The sequence below is a fragment of the Oncorhynchus keta genome, unplaced genomic scaffold (genome assembly GCF_023373465.1).
Source record: "Oncorhynchus keta strain PuntledgeMale-10-30-2019 unplaced genomic scaffold, Oket_V2 Un_contig_21428_pilon_pilon, whole genome shotgun sequence".
NCBI classification, from domain to species: Eukaryota; Metazoa; Chordata; class Actinopteri; order Salmoniformes; family Salmonidae; genus Oncorhynchus; species Oncorhynchus keta.
Window position 1 is genome coordinate 26,607 of NW_026282441.1, and position 22,013 is coordinate 48,619.

The 22,013-nt window shown below is 43.1% G+C and overlaps 1 long non-coding RNA gene, 1 other non-coding gene and 1 pseudogene across 62 annotated transcripts; 1 reads left to right on the forward strand and 2 right to left on the reverse strand.

Annotated features, from left to right (window-relative positions):
• LOC127921013 (ectodysplasin-A-like) overlaps positions 1–14,213 on the forward strand; it is a 29,289-nt pseudogene extending 15,076 nt beyond the window's left edge.
• LOC127921012 (uncharacterized) lies at positions 11,600–13,211 on the reverse strand. 12 transcript variants are annotated; one of them, XR_008108150.1, is made up of 6 exons: positions 13,082–13,211; positions 12,937–13,032; positions 12,364–12,555; positions 12,122–12,265; positions 11,834–11,977; positions 11,610–11,687 (listed from the first exon to the last, which is right to left on the reverse strand). It is a non-coding gene; the product is annotated as an uncharacterized LOC127921012 (long non-coding RNA). The 12 variants fall into 12 exon arrangements; XR_008108151.1 differs by having other exon boundaries at positions 12,937–12,984; positions 13,082–13,194; XR_008108153.1 differs by lacking the exons at positions 12,937–13,032; positions 13,082–13,211 and adding an exon at positions 12,603–12,689 and having other exon boundaries at positions 11,600–11,639.
• Positions 14,214–15,176: 963 nt separating the features above from the next.
• On the reverse strand, positions 15,177–20,042 carry LOC127921011 (uncharacterized). 50 transcript variants are annotated; one of them, XR_008108106.1, is made up of 7 exons: positions 19,898–20,042; positions 19,709–19,747; positions 18,679–18,793; positions 18,179–18,373; positions 17,103–17,141; positions 16,909–17,064; positions 16,660–16,729 (listed from the first exon to the last, which is right to left on the reverse strand). It is a non-coding gene; the product is annotated as an uncharacterized LOC127921011 (transcript). The 50 variants fall into 50 exon arrangements; XR_008108107.1 differs by lacking the exon at positions 19,709–19,747 and having other exon boundaries at positions 19,937–20,042; XR_008108108.1 differs by lacking the exon at positions 19,709–19,747 and having other exon boundaries at positions 18,679–18,832; positions 19,937–20,042.
• Between the last annotated feature and the right edge of the window lie 1,971 nt (positions 20,043–22,013).

Sequence of the window (22,013 nt, forward strand, 5' to 3'; positions counted from 1 at the left end):
AGAGACTGATGAAGTCTCTTCGGGGGCGGCAGCGTAGCCTAGTGGTTAGAGCGTTGGACTAGTAACCGGAAGGTTGCGAGTTCAAACCCCCGAGCTGACAAGGTACAAATCTGTCGTTCTGCCCCTGAACAGGCAGTTAACCCACTGATCCCAGGCTGTCATTGAAAATAAGAATGTGTTCTTAACTGACTTGCCTGGTTAAATAAAGGTAAAATAAAAATAAATAAAAAATAAAAAGTGTGTGCAGCCTGGGCAAAAAAACAAAGCAGAGCTCATGTCTTTTCATGCAACTTTTTTCAAATAATCATTAAAGCCTCATCATGCAGCCTTACAATGTATTAAAAATCTAAACATATAGCCTAACGTTTGTAGAACAACTAAAGTTACATTAATGACTCTAAAATCAAGCATATGAGAACCTGTTTCTTTGTTAACAGCTCAACACAGAATAGCCTCGTGCTCACTCCATCAAAACGTTTGGAGAAAATATCCTTTCTATTTTATTCAGCTTTGTTCAATTGTATTCTTCATACTATAAAATAATATAAAATAATCCCACGTGGAATTCGAAGCAGATCTTGTCTGCTAAATGAACTAGTGAAGCCCACAGCCATTTGGCATAGCCAGATCAGGACCTAAGGACAACTCAGAGTATGCTATTCTTCTGAAATAGACTACATTTTCTTCATATCATGTTTCTTTAGACCTGTCTAAAATAAAGAATGGATTTATTGTGATGGTGTAGACTATATTACATGGATTTATTGTGATGGTGTAGACTATACTACATGGATTTATTGTGATGGTGTAGACTATATTATATGGATTTATTGTGATGGTGTAGGTAGACTATATTACATGGATTTATTGTGATGGTGTAGACTATACTACATGGATTTATTGTGATGGTGTAGACTATATTATATGGATGTATTGTGATGGTGTAGGTAGACTATATTACATGGATTTATTGTGATGGTGTAGGTAGACTATATTACATGGATTTATTGTGATGGTGTAGGTAGACTATATGACATGGATTTATTGTGATGGTGTAGGTAGACTATATTACATGGATGTATTGTGATGGTGTAGGGTAGACTATATTACATGGATTTATTGTGATGGTGTAGGTAGACTATATTACATGGATTTATTGTGATGGTGTAGGTAGACTATATTACATGGATTTATTGTGATGGTGTAGGCTATATTACATGGATTTATTGTGATGGTGTAGGTAGACTATATTACATGGATTTATTGTGATGGTGTAGGCTATATTACATGGATTTATTGTGATGGTGTAGACTATATTATATGGATTTATTGTGATGGTGTAGACTATATTACATGGATTTATTGTGATGGTGTAGGTAGACTATATTACATGGATTTATTGTGATGGTGTAGGTAGACTATATTACATGGATTTATTGTGATGGGTGTAGGTAGACTATATTATATGGATTTATTGTGATGGTGTAGGTAGACTATATTACATGGATTTATTGTGATGGTGTAGGTAGACTATATTACATGGATTTATTGTGATGGTGTAGACTATATTACATGGATTTATTGTGATGGTGTAGGTATACTATATTATATGGATTTATTGTGATGGTGTAGACTATATTACATGGATTTATTGTGATGGTGTAGGTAGACTATATTACATGGATTTATTGTGATGGTGTAGACTATATTATATGGATTTATTGTGATGGTGTAGGTAGACTATATTACATGGATTTATTGTGATGGTGTAGACTATATTACATGGATTTATTGTGATGGTGTAGGTATACTATATTACATGGATTCATTGTGATGGTGTAGACTATATTACATGGATTTATTGAATGTGTCTTGTAGTCTGTGTGGAAGCCAGGAGATGCTGAATGTGTCTTGTAGTCTGTGTGGAAGCCAGGAGATGCTGAATGTGTCTTGTAGTCTGTGTGGGAAGCCAGGAGATGCTGAATGTGTCTTGTAGTCTGTGTGGGCAGGAGATGCTGAATGTGTCTTGTAGTCTGTGTGGAAGCCAGGAGATGCTGAATGTGTCTTGTAGTCTGTGTGGAAGCCAGGAGATGCTGAATGTGTCTTGTAGTCTGTGTGGAAGCCAGGAGATGCTGAATGTGTCTTGTAGTCTGTGTGGAAGCCAGGAGATGCTGAATGTGTCTTGTAGTCTGTGTGGAAGCCAGGAGATGCTGAATGTGTCTTGTAGTCTGTGGAAGCCAGGAGATGCTGAATGTGTTTATGGTAATTAACGGTAAATTACCGCGAGACCGACCAGTTATTTGATTGGCCTTCCCCTGCTGACAACATGGCCGCCACAGCCCTAGTTTAGATCCCTCTGTTGTCCTGCCTGAAGTTGGTGTCAGGGGTCCCAAATGGAACCCTATGTAGTGCATTACTTTTGTTGGGCCCTGGTCAAATGTAAAGGGAGTAGGGTGCCATTTGGGGAAAAAAAAGTTCAGAGTTAGGGACTGATCCAGGATCTGATTCTATCTGTTACAGGATTCGTTGATAAAACCACAACAAGAGACTTCCAGGTAGGGCGTCTCATCTTTGATCAAACATTTTTACAACACATTATTACATTACTTATTACTGTACCGAACAACGATGAAGGTTGGGAGTAATGCTGTGCTCCTAAAGACTGACTAGATGTACTGTATGTGATGTGTGTTGCAGCCTGCTGTGGTTCATCTACAAGCTCTTCTTGTTCTACTAAACTGTATGAAAGGTTGAGGGTAGGATGAGCTCCTAAAGACTCACTAGATGTACTGTGTGTGATGTGTGTTGCAGCCTGCTGTGGTTCATCTACAAGCTCTTCTTGTTCTACTAAACTGTATGAAAGGTTGAGGGTAGGATGAGCTCCTAAAGACTCACTAGATGTACTGTATGTGATGTGTGTTGCAGCCTGCTGTGGTTCATCTACAAGGACAGGAAACCACTATTCAGGTTAAGGAAGGTAAGTGTCCATTGTAGATAACCTTTTGCGTGGTATTATCTACGTTCAATACTGTAGGTGTACATTTACTCCTGTTCAGAGGTGCTCTGGGTGTTTACTCTGGTTGTTTTGACTGCCTTTCCCCACAATGATTGATTGATTGATTGATTGATTGTTTGATTGATGTCTTTGTCTAGACCTGTCTGAAGGCGTCTTGACTGCCTTTCCCCCCGATGATTGATTGATTGATTGTCTTTGTCTAGACCTGTCTGAAGGCGTCTTGACTGCCTTTCCCCCGCGATGATTGATTGATTGATTGATTGATTGATTGATGATTGATTGATTGATGATTGATTGATTGATTGATTGATTGCTGTCTTTGTCTAGACCTGTCTGAAGGCGTCTTGACTGCCTTTCCCCGATGATTGATTGATTGATTGATTGATTGATTGATTGATTGTCTTTGTCTAGACCTGTCTGAAGGTGTCTTGAGGAACTGGAAGATGGTGTCGATCCACCACCGTGTCTTCAAGATGCACTCTCGCTCCGGACAACTGGAGGTCCTACTGGGACGGCATCTACTTCATATATAGTCAGGTAGAAGTGAGTAGTGACTACTACATTAATACTATTGATTTACATTACTAATACTATATACTACTACAGTCTCTACCGACTTCATATATAGTCAGGTAGAAGTGAGTAGTGACTACTACATTAATACTATTGATTTACATTACTAATACTATATACTACTACAGTCTACCTACTTCATATATAGTCAGGTAGAAGTGAGTAGTGACTACTACATTAATACTATTGATTTACATTACTAATACTATATTACATTTACATTTAAGTCATTTAGCAGACGCTCTTATCCAGAGCGACTTACAAATTGGTGCATACACCTTATGACAACCAGTGGAACAGCCACTTGCATCTAAATCTTGTTGGGGGGGAAAGGATTACCTACCCTTACTTACCCTATCCTAGGTATTCCTTGAAGAGGTGGGGTTTCAGGTGTCTCCGGAAGGTGGTGATTGACTCCGCTGTCCTGGCGTCGTGAGGAGTTTGTTCCACCATTGGGGGCCAGAGCAGCGAACAGTTTTGACTGGGCTGAGCGGGAACTGTACTTCCTCAGTGGTAGGGAGGCGAGCAGGCCAGAGGTGGATGAACGCAGTGCCCTTGTTTGGGTGTAGGGCCTGATCAGAGCCTGGAGGTACTGAGGTGCCGTTCCCCTCACAGCTCCGTGGCGAGCACCATGGTCTTGTAGCGGATGCGAGCTTCAACTGGAAGCCAGTGGAGAGAGCGGAGGAGCGGGGTGACGTGAGAGAACTTGGGAAGGTTGAACACCAGACGGGCTGCGGCGTTCTGGATGAGTTGTAGGGGTTTAATGGCACAGGCAGGGAGCCCAGCCAACAGCGAGTTGCAGTAATCAAGACGGGAGATGACAAGTGCCTGGATTAGGACCTGCGCCGCTTCCTGTGTGAGGCAGGTCGTACTCTGCGGATGTTGTAGAGCATGAACCTACAGGAACGGGACACCGCCTTGATGTTAGTTGAGAACGTCAGGGTGTTGTCCAGGATCACGCCAAGGTTCTTAGCGCTCTGGGAGGAGGACACAATGGAGTTGTCAACCGTGATGGCGAGATCATGGAGCGGGCAGTCCTTCCCCGGGAGGAAGAGGAGCTCCGTCTTGCTGAGAGGTTCAGCTTGAGGTGGTGATCCGTCATCCACACTGATATGTCTGCCAGACATGCAGAGATGCGGTCGCCACCTGGTCATCAGAAGGGGAAAGGAGAAGATTAATTGTGTGTCGTCTGCATAGCAATGATAGGAGAGACCATGTGAGGTTATGACAGAGCCAAGTGACTTGGTGTATAGCGAGAATAAGAGAGGGCCTAGAACAGAGCCCTGGGGGACACCAGTGGTGAGAGCGCGTGGTGAGGAGACAGATTCTCGCCACGCCACCTGGTAGGAGCGACCTGTCAGGTAGGACGCAATCCAAGCGTGGGCGCGCCGGAGATGCCCAACTCGGAGAGGGTGGAGAGGAGGATCTGATGGTTCACAGTATCGAAGGCAGCCGATAGGTCTAGAAGGATGAGAGCAGAGGAGAGAGAGTTAGCTTTAGCAGTGCGGAGCGCCTCCGTGATACAGAGAAGAGCAGTCTCAGTTGAATGACTAGTCTTGAAACCTGACTGGTTTGGATCAAGAAGGTCATTCTGAGAGAGATAGCGGTAGAGCTGGCCAAGGACGGCACGCTCAAGAGTTTTGGAGAGAAAAGAGAGAAGGGATACTGGTCTGTAGTTGTTGACATCGGAGGGATCGAGTGTAGGTTTTTCAGAAGGGGTGCAACTCTCGCTCTCTTGAAGACGGGAGGGACGTAGCCAGCGGTCAGGGATGAGTTGATGAGCGAGGTGAGGTAAGGGAGAAGGTCTCCGGAAATGGTCTGGAGAAGAGAGGAGGGGATAGGGTCAAGCGGGCAGGTTGTTGGGCGGCCGGCCGTCACAAGGCAACGAGATTTCATCTGGAGAGAGGGGAGAAAGAGGTCAGAGCATAGGGTAGGGCAGTGTGAGCAGAACCAGCGGTGTCGTTTGACTTAGCAAACGAGGATCGGATGTCATCGACCTTCTTTTCAAAATGGTTGACGAAGTCATCTGCAGAGGAGGAGGGAGGGGGGAGGATTCAGGAGGGAGGAGAAGGTGGCAAAGAGCTTCCTAGGGTTAGAGGCAGATGCTTGGAACTTAGAATGGTAGAAAGTGGCTTTAGCAGCAGAGACAGAGGAGGAAAATGTAGAGAGGAGGGAGTGAAAGGATGCCAGGTCCGCAGGGAGGCGGGGTTTTCCTCCATTTCCGCTCGGCTGCCGGGAGCCCTGTTCTGTGAGCTCGCAATGAGTCGTCGAGCCACGGAGCGGGAGGGGAGGACCGAGCCGGCCTGGAGGATAGGGGACATAGGGAGTCAAAGGATGCAGTAAGGGAGGAGAGGAGGGTTGAGGAGGCAGAATCAGGAGATAGGTTGGAGAAAGTTTGAGCAGAGGAAGAGAAGATAGGATGGAAGAGGAGAGAGTAGCGGGGGAGAGAGAGCGAAGGTTGGGACGGCGCGATACCATCCAGTAGGGGCAGTGTGGGAAGTGTTGGATGAGAGCGAGAGGGAAAAGGATACAAGGTAGTGGTCGGAGACTTGGAGGAGTTGCAATGAGGTTAGTGGAAGAACAGCATCTAGTAAAGATGAGGTCAAGCGTATTGCCTGCCTTGTGAGTAGGGGGGAAGGTGAGAGGGTGAGGTCAAAAGAGGAGAGGAGTGGAAAGAAGGAGGCAGAGAGGAATGAGTCAAAGGTAGACGTGGGGAGGTTAAAGTCGCCCAGAACTGTGAGAGGTGAGCCGTCCTCAGGAAAGGAGCTTATCAAGGCATCAAGCTCATTGATGAACTCTCAAGGGAACCTGGAGGGCGATAAATGATAAGGATGTTAAGCTTGAAAGGGCTGGTAACTGTGACAGCATGGAATTCAAAGGAGGCAATAGACAGATGGGTAAGGGGAGAAAGAGAAAGACCACTTGGGAGAGATGAGGATCCCGGTGCCACCACCCCGCTGACCAGAAGCTCTCGGGGTGTGCGAGAACACGTGGGCGGACGAGGAGAGAGCAGTAGGAGTAGCAGTGTTATCTGTGGTGATCCATGTTTCCGTCAGTGCCAAGAAGTCAAGGGACTGGAGGGAGGCATAGGCTGAGATGAACTCTGCCTTGTTGGCCGCAGATTGGCAGTTCCAGAGGCTACCGGAGACCTGGAACTCCACGTGGGTCGTACGCGCTGGGACCACCAGGTTAGGGTGGTCGCGGCCACGCGGTGTGGAGCGTTTGTATGGTCTGTGCAGAGAGGAGAGAACAGGGATAGACAGACACATAGTTGACAGGCTACAGAAAAGGCTACGCTAATGCAAGGAAATTGGAATGACAAGCGGACTACACGTCTCGAATGTTCAGAAAGTTAGGCTTACGTAGCAAGAATCTTATTGACTAAAATGATTAAAATGATACAGTACTGCTAAAGTAGGCTAGCTGGCAGTAGCTGCGTTGTTGACACTACACTAATCAAGTCGTTCCGTTGAGTGTAATAATTTCTACAGTGCTGCTATTCGGGGCTAGCTGGCTAGCTAGCAGTGTTGTTTACGTTACGTTGAGTTAAAAGAACGACAATAGCTGGCTAGCGAACCTCAGTGAATTAAGATAATCACTCCAAGGCTACACACACTAAACTACACAATTATCTTGGAAACAAAGACAGCTATGTAGCTAGCTAACACTGAACTAATCAAGTCGTACAGTTGAGTGAATAGCACTACAGTGATGCTAATCTGTGTGCGTTAGCTAGCGTTGCTAGCTCCTGGGCGAATAGCAGTGAAGGCTACGTTAGGGCGACGAAATACGAAATACGATAATTATGCAATTATCTCTGATACAAGGACGGCTATGTAGCTAGCTAAGAAGAATGGCTAAGATTATGTAGCTAGCTAACAGTAAACTAATCAAGTCGTACAGTTGAGTGAATAGCACTACAGTGATGCTAATCTGTGTGCGTTAGCTAGCGTTAGCTAGCTCCTGGGCGAATAGCAGTGAAGGCTACGTTAGGGCGACGAAATACGATAATTATGCAATTATCTCTGATACAGGACGGCTATGTAGCTAGCTAAGAAGAATTGCTAAGATTAGACAAATCAACCGTTGTACTATAATGAAATGTAATGAAAAAGTTATACAACCTGCAGAGCGAAGTGCGAATGCGACCGCTCGCTCCAACCGGAACCGAGCGGTCGCTCTACCTACTTCATATATAGTCAGGTAGAAGTGAGTAGTGACTACTACATTAATACTATTGATTTACATTACTAATACTATATACTACTACAGTCTCTACCGACTTCATATATAGTCAGGTAGAAGTGAGTAGTGACTACTACATTAACCTACTTCATATATAGTCAGGTAGAAGTGAGTAGTGACTACTACATTAATACTATTGATTTACATTACTAATACTATATACTGCTACAGTCTCTACCTACTTCATATATAGTCAGGTAGAAGTGAGTAGTGACTACTACATTAATACTATTGATTTACATTATAATACTATATTACTACAGTCTCTACCGACTTCATATATAGTCAGGTAGAAGTGAGTAGTGACTACTACATTAATACTATTGATTTACATTACTAATACTATATACTACTACAGTCTACCTACTTCATATATAGTCAGGTAGAAGTGAGTAGTGACTACTACATTAATACTATTGATTTACATTACTAATACTATATACTACTACAGTCTCTACGACTTCATATATAGTCAGGTAGAAGTGAGTAGTGACTACTACATTAATACTATTGATTTACATTACTAATACTATATACTACTACAGTCTACCGACTTCATATATAGTCAGGTAGAAGTGAGTAGTGACTACTACATTAATACTATTGATTTACATTACTAATACTATATACTGCTACAGTCTCTACCTACTTCATATATAGTCAGGTAGAAGTGAGTAGTGACTACTACATTAATACTATTGATTTACATTACTAATACTATATACTACTACAGTCTCTACCTACTTCATATATAGTCAGGTAGAAGTGAGTAGTGACTACTACATTAATACTATTGATTTACATTACTAATACTATATACTACTACAGTCTACCTACTTCATATATAGTCAGGTAGAAGTGAGTAGTGACTACTACATTAATACTATTGATTTACATTACTAATACTATATACTACTACAGTCTCTACCTACTTCATATATAGTCAGGTAGAAGTGAGTAGTGACTACTACATTAATACTATTGATTTACATTACTAATACTATATACTACTACAGTCTCTACCTACTTCATATATAGTCAGGTAGAAGTGAGTAGTGACTACTACATTAATACTATTGATTTACATTACTAATACTATATACTGCTACAGTCTACCTACTTCATATATAGTCAGGTAGAGTGAGTAGTGACTACTACATTAATACTATTGATTTACATTACTAATACTATATACTACTACAGTCTCTACCGACTTCATATATAGTCAGGTAGAATTGAGTAGTGACTACTACATTAATACTATTGATTTACATTACTAATACTATATACTACTACAGTCTGCCGACTTCATATATAGTCAGGTAGAGTGAGTAGTGACTACTACATTAATACTATTGATTTACATTACTAATACTATATACTGCTACAGTCTCTACCTACTTCATATATAGTCAGGTAGAAGTGAGTAGTGACTACTACATTAATACTATTGATTTACATTACTAATACTATATACTACTACAGTCTCTACCTACTTCATATATAGTCAGGTAGAAGTGAGTAGTGACTACTACATTAATACTATTGATTTACATTACTAATACTATATACTACTACAGTCTCCACCTACTTCATATATAGTCAGGTAGAAGTGAGTAGTGACTACTACATTAATACTATTGATTTACATTACTAATACTATATACTACTACAGTCTCTACCGACTTCATATATAGTCAGGTAGAAGTGAGTAGTGACTACTACATTAATACTATTGATTTACATTACTAATACTATACTACTACAGTCTCTACCTACTTCATATATAGTCAGGTAGAAGTGAGTAGTGACTACTACATTAATACTATTGATTTACATTACTAATACTATATACTACTACAGTCTCTACCTACTTCATATATAGTCAGGTAGAAGTGAGTAGTGACTACTACATTAATACTATTGATTTACATTACTAATACTATATACTACTACAGTCTCTACCTACTTCATATATAGTCAGGTAGAAGTGAGTAGTGACTACTACATTAATACTATTGATTTACATTACTAATACTATATACTACTACAGTCTCTACCTACTTCATATATAGTCAGGTAGAAGTGAGTAGTGACTACTACATTAATACTATTGATTTACATTACTAATACTATATACTACTACAGTCTCTACCCACTTCATATATAGTCAGGTAGAAGTGAGTAGTGACTACTACATTAATACTATTGATTTACATTACTAATACTATATACTGCTACAGTCTACCTACTTCATATATAGTCAGGTAGAAGTGAGTAGTGACTACTACATTAATACTATTGATTTACATTACTAATACTATATACTACTACAGTCTCTACCGACTTCATATATAGTCAGGTAGAAGTGAGTAGTGACTACTACATTAATACTATTGATTTACATTACTAATACTATATACTACTACAGTCTCTACCTACTTCATATATAGTCAGGTAGAAGTGAGTAGTGACTACTACATTAATACTATTGATTTACATTACTAATACTATATACTACTACAGTCTCTACCGACTTCATATATAGTCAGGTAGAAGTGAGTAGTGACTACTACATTAATACTATTGATTTACATTACTAATACTATATACTACTACAGTCTACCGACTTCATATATAGTCAGGTAGAAGTGAGTAGTGACTACTACATTAATACTATTGATTTACATTACTAATACTATATACTACTACAGTCTCTACCTACTTCATATATAGTCAGGTAGAAGTGAGTAGTGACTACTACATTAATACTATTGATTTACATTACTAATACTATATACTACTACAGTCTCTACTTCATATATAGTCAGGTAGAAGTGAGTAGTGACTACTACATTAATACTATTGATTTACATTACTAATACTATATACTACTACAGTCTCTACCGACTTCATATATAGTCAGGTAGAAGTGAGTAGTGACTACTACATTAATACTATTGATTTACATTACTAATACTATATACTACTACAGTCTACCTACTTCATATATAGTCAGGTAGAAGTGAGTAGTGACTACTACAATAATACTATTGATTTACATTACTAATACTATATACTACTACAGTCTCTACCTACTTCATATATAGTCAGGTAGAATTGAGTAGTGACTACTACAATAATACTACATTACTAAGTACTACTACAGTCTCTACCTATTTTATATATAGTAATACTACAAATACTACAGTAATACTACAACTACTATAGTAATACTACAACTCTACTAATACTACAATTTCATTTGTCACATGATTGGTAAACAACAGGTATAGACTAACAGTTGAAATGCTTACTTATGGGTCCTTTTCCAACAATGCAGAGTTCAAGATAAATAGTGACACAAGGAATAACTAATAACGAGTAAATATAAAAATCCAAGCAGGCTGTCATGTGTCTTTTACTGAGGAGTGGCGTCCGTCTGGCCACTCTACCATAAAGGCCTGACTGGTGGAGTGCTGCAGAGATGGTTGTCCTTCTGGAAGGTTCTCCCATCTCCACAGAGGAACTCTGGAGCTCTGTCAGTGACCATTTGGTTCTTGGTCACCTCCTCACCAAGTCCCTTCTCCCCTGATTGCTCAGTTTGGCCGGGCGCACCGGTTTGAGTGTCAAGAACTGCAACGCTGCTGGGTTTTCACACTCAACAGTTTTCCATGTGTCCACCACCCCAAAGGACACAACTGTGGGGAGCCTTGAGTCAACATGGTTCAGCATCCCTGTGGAACGCTTTCGATACCTTGTAGAGTCATCATGGGCCAGCATCCCTGTGGAACGCTTTCAACACCTTGTAGAGTCAACATGGGCCAGCATCCCTGTGGAACGCTTTCAACACCTTGTAGAGTCAACATGGGCCAGCATCCCTGTGGAACGCTTTCGATACCTTGTAGAGTCATCATGGGCCAGCATCCCTGTGGGAACGCTTTCAACACCTTGTAGAGTCAACATGGGCCAGCATCCCTGTGGGAACGCTTTCAACACCTTGTAGAGTCAACATGGGCCAGCATCCCTGTGGAACGCTTTCAACACCTTGTAGAGTCAACATGGGCCAGCATCCCTGTGGAACGCTTTCAACACCTTGTAGAGTCAACATGGGCCAGCATCCCTGTGGAACGCTTTCAACACCTTGTAGAGTCAACATGGGCCAGCATCCCTGTGGACGCTTTCCCGATACCTTGAAGAGTCAACATGGGCCAGCATCCCTGTGGAACGCTTTCAACACCTTGTAGAGTCAACATGGGCCAGCATCCCTGTGGAACGCTTCAACACCTTGTAGAGTCAACATGGGCCAGCATCCCTGTGGAACGCTTTCAACACCTTGTAGAGTCAACATGGGCCAGCATCCCTGTGGAACGCTTTCAACACCTTGTAGAGTCAACATGGGCCAGCATCCCTGTGGAACGCTTTCAACACCTTGTAGAGTCAACATGGGCCAGCATCCCTGTGGGAACGCTTTCGACACCTTGTAGAGTCAACATGGGCCAGCATCCCTGTGGGAACGCTTTCAACACCTTGTAGAGTCAACATGGGCCAGCATCCCTGTGGAACGCTTTCAACACCTTGTAGAGTCAACATGGGCCAGCATCCCTGTGGAACGCTTTCAACACCTTGTAGAGTCAACATGGGCCAGCATCCCTGTGGAACGCTTTCGACACCTTGTAGAGTCAACATGGGCCAGCATCCCTGTGGAACGCTTTCAACACCTTGTATAGTCAACATGGGCCAGCATCCTGTGGAACGCTTTCGACACCTTGTAGAGTCAACATGGGCCAGCATCCCTGTGGAACGCTTTCGACACCTTGTAGAGTCAACATGGGCCAGCATCCCTGTGGAACGCCGATACCTTGTAGAGTCAACATGGGCCAGCATCCCTGTGGAACGCTTTTCGACACCTTGTAGAGTCAACATGGGCCAGCATCCCTGTGGAACGCTTTCGATACCTTGTAGAGTCAACATGGGCCAGCATCCCTGTGGAACGCTTTCAACACCTTGTAGAGTCAACATGGGCCAGCATCCCTGTGGAACGCTTTCAACACCTTGTAGAGTCAACATGGGTCAGCATCCCTGTGGAACGCTTTCAACACCTTGTAGAGTCAACATGGGCCAGCATCCCTGTGGAACGCTTTCGACACCTTGTAGAGTCAACATGGGCCATCATCCCTGTGGAACGCTTTCAACACCTTGTAGAGTCAACATGGGCCAGCATCCCTGTGGGAACGCTTTAGACACCTTGTAGAGTCAACATGGGCCAGCATCCCTGTGGAACGCTTTCAACACCTTGTAGAGTCAACATGGGCCAGCATCCCTGTGGAACGCTTTCAACACCTTGTAGAGTCAACATGGGCCAGCATCCCTGTGGAACGCCGACACCTTGTAGAGTCAACATGGGCCAGCATCCCTGTGGAACGCTTTCGATACCTTGAAGAATCCATGTTCTGATGAATTCAGGCTGTTCTGAGGGCAAATGGGGGTGTAACTCAATATTAGGACGGTGTTCTTAATGTTGTGTGTATGTAGTGTGTGTGATGATGATACCACATCTCAGGTGTACTATCCACTTACTCTGACCCTCTTCCTCCTCTACCTGACCCTCTCTCCTCTTCCTCCTCTACCTGACCCTCTCTCCTCTTCCTCCTCTACCTGACCCTCTCTCCTCTTCCTCCTCTACCTGACCCTCTCTCCTCTTCCTCCTCTACCTGACCCTCTCTCTCTTCCTCCTCTACCTGACCCTCTCTCCTCTTCCTCCTCTACCTGACCCTCTCTCCTCTTCCTCCTCTACCTGACCCTCTCTCCTCTTCCTCCTCTACCTGACCCTCTCTCCTCTTCCTCCTCTACCCCTACCTCTGGCAGATATATTAATCTTCTCTCTCTCCTTCTCCTCCCTCTATTCACCAGGTGTACTATCTGAACTTCACGGACATTGCCAGCTACGAGGTGATGGTAGACTCCACCCCCTTCCTGCGTTGTACCTGCAGCATGGAGACGGGGCAGAGGAAGTTCAACACGTGCTACACGGCGGGGGTCAGCCTGCTGAGGGCGGGACAAAGGATCTCCATCAGGATGGTCTATGATGACACGCTGATCAGCATGACCAATCATACTACGTTCCTGGGGAGCGTCAGGCTGGGGGATTCCCCCTGACCAATACGGCACAACTTCCTGGGACTTCCTGACCAATCACACCTCCTTCCTGGGGCTCCCTGACCAATCACACCTCCTTCCTGGGGCTCCCTGACCAATCACACCTCCTTCCTGGGGCTCCCTGACCAATCACACCTCCTTCCTGGGGCTCCCTGACCAATCACACCTCCTTCCTGGGGCTCCCTGACCAATCACACCTCCTTCCTAGGACTTCCTGACCAATCACCTCCTTCCTGGGGCTCCTGACCAATCACACCTCCTTCCTGGGACTCCTGACCAATCACACCTCCTTCCTGGGACTTCCTGACCAATCACACCTCCTTCCTGGGGCTCCCTGACCAATCACACCTCCTTCCTGGGGCTCCCTGACCAATCACACCTCCTTCCTGGGACTTCCTGACCAATCACACCTCCTTCCTGGGGCTCCCTGACCAATCACACCTCCTTCCTGGGGCTCCCTGACCAATCACACCTCCTTCCTGGGGCTCCCTGACCAATCACACCTCCTTCCTGGGGCTCCCTGACCAATCACACCTCCTTCCTGGGGCTCCCTGACCAATCACACCTCCTTCCTAGGACTTCCTGACCAATCACACATCCTTCCTAGGACTTCCTGACCAATCATACTGCGTTCCTGGGACGTGTCTGTAACGACTGTCTTCGGGTGAAAGAGAGGAGGACCACGATGCAGAGTGATAGTCCATATTTAATGGGATAAACACCGAACAAAACAACAAACCGACGATACAGTCCCGTAGCGTGAACACTAAACACTGGAACAGGAACAATCACCCACAAAATACCCACAGAATATGGCTGCCTAAATATGGTTCCTAATCAGAGACGACGATAGACAGCTGCCTCTAATTGAGAAACAATGTAGGCAACAATGGACGATAAAAACACCTAGAGAGGACAACACCCCCATAAACATACAAAAACACCTAGGGAAAACACCCCCATGAACATACAAAAACACCTAGAGGAAAACACCCCCATAAACATACAAAAACACCTAGAGGACAACACCCCCATAAACATACAACAACACCTAGAGGACAACACCCCCATAGACATACAAACAACACCTAGAGGACAACACCCCCATAAACATACAAAAACACCTAGAGAGGACAACACCCCCATAAACATACAAAAACACCTAGAGAGGACAACACCCCCATAAACATACAAAAACACCTAGAGGAAAACACCCCCATAAACATACAAAAACACCTAGAGGACAACACCCCCCATAAACATACAACAACACCTAGAGGACAACACCCCCCATAGACATACAACAACACCTAGAGGACAACACCCCCCATAGACATACAACAACACCTAGAGAGGACAACACCCCCATAAACATACAAAAACACCTAGAGAGGACAACACCCCATAAACATACAAAAACACCTAGAGGACAACACCCCCATAAACATACAAAAACACCTAGAGAGGACAACACCCCCATAAACATACAAACAACACCTAGAGGACAACACCCCCATAGACATACAACAACACCTAGAGGACAACACCCCCATAAACATACAAAAACACCTAGAGAGGACAACACCCCCATAAACATACAAAAACACCTAGAGGAAAACACCCCCATAAACATACAAAAACACCTAGAGGACAACACCCCCATAAACATACAACAACACCTAAGGGACAACACCCCATAAACATACAAAAACACTAGAGAGGACAACACCCCCATAAACATACAAAAACACCTGAGGACAACACCCCCATAAACATACAAAAACACCAAAAACACCTATACAAAAACACCTAGAGGACAACACCCCCCCATAAACATACAAAAACACCTAGAGGGAAACACCCCCATAAACATACAACAACACCTAGAGGACAACACCCCCATAAACATACAAAACACCTAGAGGACAACACCCCCATAAACATACAACAACACCTAGAGAGGGACATACAAAAACACCTAGAGAGGACAATACCCCCATAAACATACAAAAACACCTAGAGGACAACACCCCCATAAACATACAAAAACACCTAGAGAGGACAACACCCCCATAAACATACAAAAACACCTAGAGAGGACAACACCCCCATAAACATACAAAAACACCTAGAGACAACACCCCCATAAACATACAAAACACCTAGAGAGGACAACACCCCCATAAACATACAAAAACACCTAGAGAGGACAACACCCCCATAAACATACAAAAACACCTAGAGAGGACAACACCCCCATAAACATATAAAAAAAACACCTAGAGAGGACAACACCCCCATAAACATACAAAAACACCTAGAGAGGAAACACCCCCTATAAACATACAAAAACACCTAGAGGGACAACACCCCCCCATAAACATACAAAAACACCTAGAGGACAACACCCCCATAAACATACAAAAACACCTAGAGAGGACAACACCCCCCATAAACATACAAAAACACCTAGAGAGGACAACACCCCCATAAACATACAAAAACACCTAGAGAGGACAACACCCCCATAAACATACAAAAACACCTAGAGAGGACAACACCCCCATAAACATACAAAAACACCTAGAGAGGGACAACACCCCCATAAACATACAAAACACCTAGAGAGGACAACACCCCCATAAACATACAAAAACACCTAGAGAGGACAACACCCCCATAAACATACAAAAACACCTAGAGAGGAAAACACCCCCCATAAACATACAAAAACACCTAGAGGACAACACCCCCATAAACATACAAAAACACCTAGAGGACAACAATAAACATACAAAAACACCTAGAGAGGACAACACCCCCATAAACATACAAAAACACCTAGAGAGGACAACACCCCCATAAACATACAAAAACACCTAGAGAGGACAACACCCCATAAACATACAAAAAACCTAGAGAGGACAACACCCCCCATAAACATACAAAAACACCTAGAGAGGACAACACCCCCCATAAACATACAAAAACACCTAGAGAGGACAACACCCCCCATAAACATACAAAAACACCTAGAGAGGACAACACCCCCCATAAACATACAAAAACACCTAGAGAGGACAACACCCCCATAAACATACAAAAACACCTAGAGAGGACAACACCCCCCATAGACATACAAAAACACCTAGAGAGGACAACACCCCCATAAACATACAAAAACAAGAGGACAACACATAAACATACAAAACACCTAGAGAGGACAACACCCCATAAACATACAAAAACACCTAGAGAGGACAACACCCCCATAAACATACAAAACACCTAGAGAGGACAACACCCCATAAACATACAAAACACCTAGAGAGGACAACATTTATAAACATACAAAAACACCTAGAGAGGACAACACCCCCATAAACATACAAAACAAGAGAGGACAACACCCCCATAAACATACAAAAACACCTAGGAGGGACAACACCCCCATAAACATACAAAAAACACCTAGAGGACAACACCCCCATAAACATACAAAAACACGAGAGAGGACAACACCCCCATAAACATGCAAAACACCTAGAGAGGACAACACCCCCATAAACATACAAAAACACCTAGAGAGGACAACACCCCCATAAACATACAAAACACCTAGAGAGGACAACACCCCATAAACATACAAAAACACCTAGAGGACAACACCCCCATAAACATACAAAACACCTAGAGAGGACAACACCCCCATAAACATACAAAAACACCTAGAGAGGACAACACCCCCATAAACATACAAAACACCTAGAGAGGACAACACCCCCATAAACATACAAAAACACCTAGAGAGGACAACACCCCCATAAACATACAAAAACACCTAGAGAGGACAACACCCCCATAAACATACAAAACACCTAGAGAGGACAACACCCCCCATAAACATACAAAAACACCTAGAGAGGACAACACCCCCCATAAACATACAAAAACACCTAGAGAGGACAACACCCCCCATAAACATACAAAAACACCTAGAGAGGACAACACCCCCATAAACAAACAAAAACACCTAGAGAGGACAACACCCCCATAAACATACAAAACACCTAGAGAGGACAACACCCCCATAAACATACAAAAACACCTAGAGAGGACAACACCCCCCATAAACATACAAAAACACCTAGAGAGGACAACACCCCCATAGACATACAACAACACCTAGAGAGGACAACACCCCCCATAAACATACAAAAACACCTAGAGAGGACAACACCCCCCATAAACATACAAAAACACCTAGAGAGGACAACACCCCCCATAAACATACAAAAACACCTAGAGAGGACAACACCCCCCATAAACATACAAAAACACCTAGAGAGGACAACACCCCCCATAAACATACAAAAACACCTAGAGAGGACAACACCCCCATAAAACATACAAAAACACCAGAGAGGACAACACCCCCATAAACATACAAAACACCTAGAGAGGACAACACCCCCATAGACATACAAAAACACCTAGAGAGGACAACACCCCCATAAACATACAAAAACACCTAGAGAGGACAACACCCCCCATAAACATACAAAAACACCTAGAGAGGACAACACCCCCCATAAACATACAAAAACACCTAGAGAGGACAACACCCCCATAAACATACAAAAACACCTAGAGAGGACAACACCCCCATAAACATACAAAAACACCTAGAGAGGACAACACCCCCCATAAACATACAAAAACACCTAGAGAGGACAACACCCCCCATAAACATACAAAAACACCTAGAGGACAACACCCCCCATAAACATACAAAAACACCTAGAGAGGACAACACCCCCCATAAACATACAAAAACACCTAGAGAGGACAACACCCCCCATAAACATACAAAAACACCTAGAGAGGACAACACCCCCCATAAACATACAAAAACACCTAGAGAGGACAACACCCCCCATAAACATACAAAAACACCTAGAGAGGACAACACCCCCCATAAACATACAAAAACACCTAGAGAGGACAACACCCCCCATAAACATACAAAAACACCTAGAGAGGACAACACCCCCCATAAACATACAAAAACACCTAGAGAGGACAACACCCCCATAAACATACAAAAACACCTAGAGAGACAACACCCCCATAAACATACAAAAACACCTAGAGAGGAAAACACCCCCATAAACATACAAAACACCTAGAGAGGACAACAATTTTAGAGAGGAAAACACCCCATAAACATACAAAAACACCTAGAGAGGACAACACCCCCATAAACATACAAAACACCTAGAGAGGACAACACCCCATAAACATACAAAAACACCTAGAGAGGACAACACCCCCATAAACATACAAAAACACCTAGAGAGGACAACACCCCATAAACATACAAAAACACCTAGAGAGGACAACACCCCCATAAACATACAAAAACACCTAGAGAGGACAACACCCCCATAAACATACAAAAACACCTAGAGAGGACAACACCCCCATAAACATACAAAAACACCTAGAGAGGACAACACCCCATAGACATACAAAAACACCTAGAGAGGACAACACCCCCATAAACATACAAAACACCTAGAGAGGACAACACCCCATAAACATACAAAAACACCTAGAGAGGACAACACCCCCCATAAACATACAAAAACACCTAGAGAGGACAAAATTACAAACACCTAGAGAGGACAACACCCCATAAACATACAAAAACACCTAGAGAGGAAAACACCCCCCATAAACATACAAAAACACCTAGAGAGGAAAACACCCCCATAAACATACAAAACACCTAGAGAGGACAACACCCCATAAACATACAAAAACACCGTTAGAGAGGAAACACCCCATAAACATACAAAAACACCTAGAGAGGAAAACACCCCCATAAACATACAACAACACCTAGAGAGGAAAACACCCCCCATAGACATACAAAAACACCTAGAGAGGAAAACACCCCCCATAAACATACAAAAACACCTAGAGGAAAACACCCCCCATAAACATACAAAAACACCTAGAGAGGAAAACACCCCCCATAAACATACAAAAAAACACCTAGAGAGGACAACACCCCCATAAACATTCAAAAACACTCTAAACATACATACAAAACACCTAGAGAGGACAACACCCCCATAAACATACAAAAACACCTAGAGAGGACAACACCCCCATAAAAACATACAAAAACACCTAGAGAGGACAACACCCCCATAAACATACAAAACACCTAGAGAGGACAACACCCCATAAACATACAAAAACACCTAGAGAGGACAACACCCCCTATAAACATACAAAAACACCTAGAGAGGACAACACCCCCATAAACATACAAAAACACCTAGAGAGGACAACACCAAACATACCATAGAGGAAAACACCCCATAAAACATACAAAACACCTAGAGAGGAAAACACCCCCATAGATATACAAAAACACCTAGAGAGGAAAACACCCCCCATAGACATACAAAAACACCTAGAGAGGAAAAATACACCCCCCCATAAACATACAAAAAACACCTAGAGAGGTAAACATACAAAAACACTAGAGGAAAACACCCCCATAAAACATACAAAACACCTAGAGAGGAAAACACCCCATAAACATACAAAAACACCTAGGAGAGGAAAACACCCCCCCATAAACATACAAAAACACCTAGAGAGGAAAACACCCCCCATAAACATACAAAAACACCTAGAGAGGACAACACCCCATAAACATACAAAACACCTAGAGGAAACACCCCCAAAAACACCTAGAGAGAGGAAAACACCCCATAAACATACAAAAACACCTAGAGAGGGAAACACCCCCCATAAACATACAAAAACACCTAGAGAGGACAACACCCCCCATAAACATACAAAAACACCTAGAGAGGACAACACCCCCCATAAACATACAAAAACACCTAGAGAGGACAACACCCCCATAAACATACAAACACCTAGAGAGGACAACACCCCATAAACATACAAACACCTAGAGAGGACAAATACCCCCTATAAACATACAAAAACACCTAGAGAGGACAACACCCCCATAAACATACAAAAACACCTAGGGAGAGGACAACACCCCCATAAACATACAAAAACACCTAGAGAGGACAACACCCCCCATAAACATACAAAAACACCTAGAGAGGACAACACCCCCATAAACATACAAAAACACCTAGAGAGGACAACACCCCCCATAAACATACAAAAACACCCAGAGGACAACACCCCCCATAAACATACAAAAACACCTAGAGAGGACAACACCCCCCATAAACATACAAAAACACCTAGAGAGGACAACACCCCCATAAACATACAAAAACACCTAGAGAGGACAACACCCCCATAAACATACAAAAACACCTAGAGAGGACAACACCCCCATAAACATACAAAAACACCTAGAGAGGACAACACCCCCATAAACATACAAAAACAACCTAGAGAGGACAACACCCCCCATAAACATACAAAAACACCTAGAGAGGACAACACCCCCCATAAACATACAAAAACACCTAGAGAGGACAACACCCCCATAAACATACAAAAACACCTAGAGAGGACAACACCCCATAAACATACAAAAACACCTAGAGAGGACAACACCCCCATAAACATACAAAAACACCTAGAGAGGACAACACCCCCATAAACATACAAAAACACCTAGAGAGGACAACACCCCCATAAACATACAAAAACACCTAGAGAGGACAACACCCCCATAAACATACAAAAACACCTAGAGAGGACAACACCCCCATAAACATACAAAAACACCTAGAGAGGACAACACCCCCATAAACATACAAAAACACCTAGAGAGGACAACACCCCCATAAACATACAAAAACACCTAGAGAGGACAACACCCCCATAAACATACAAAAACACCTAGAGGGACAACACCCCCATAAACATACAAAACACCTAGAGAGGACAACACCCCCATAAACATACAAAAACACCTAGAGAGGACAACACCCCCATAAACATA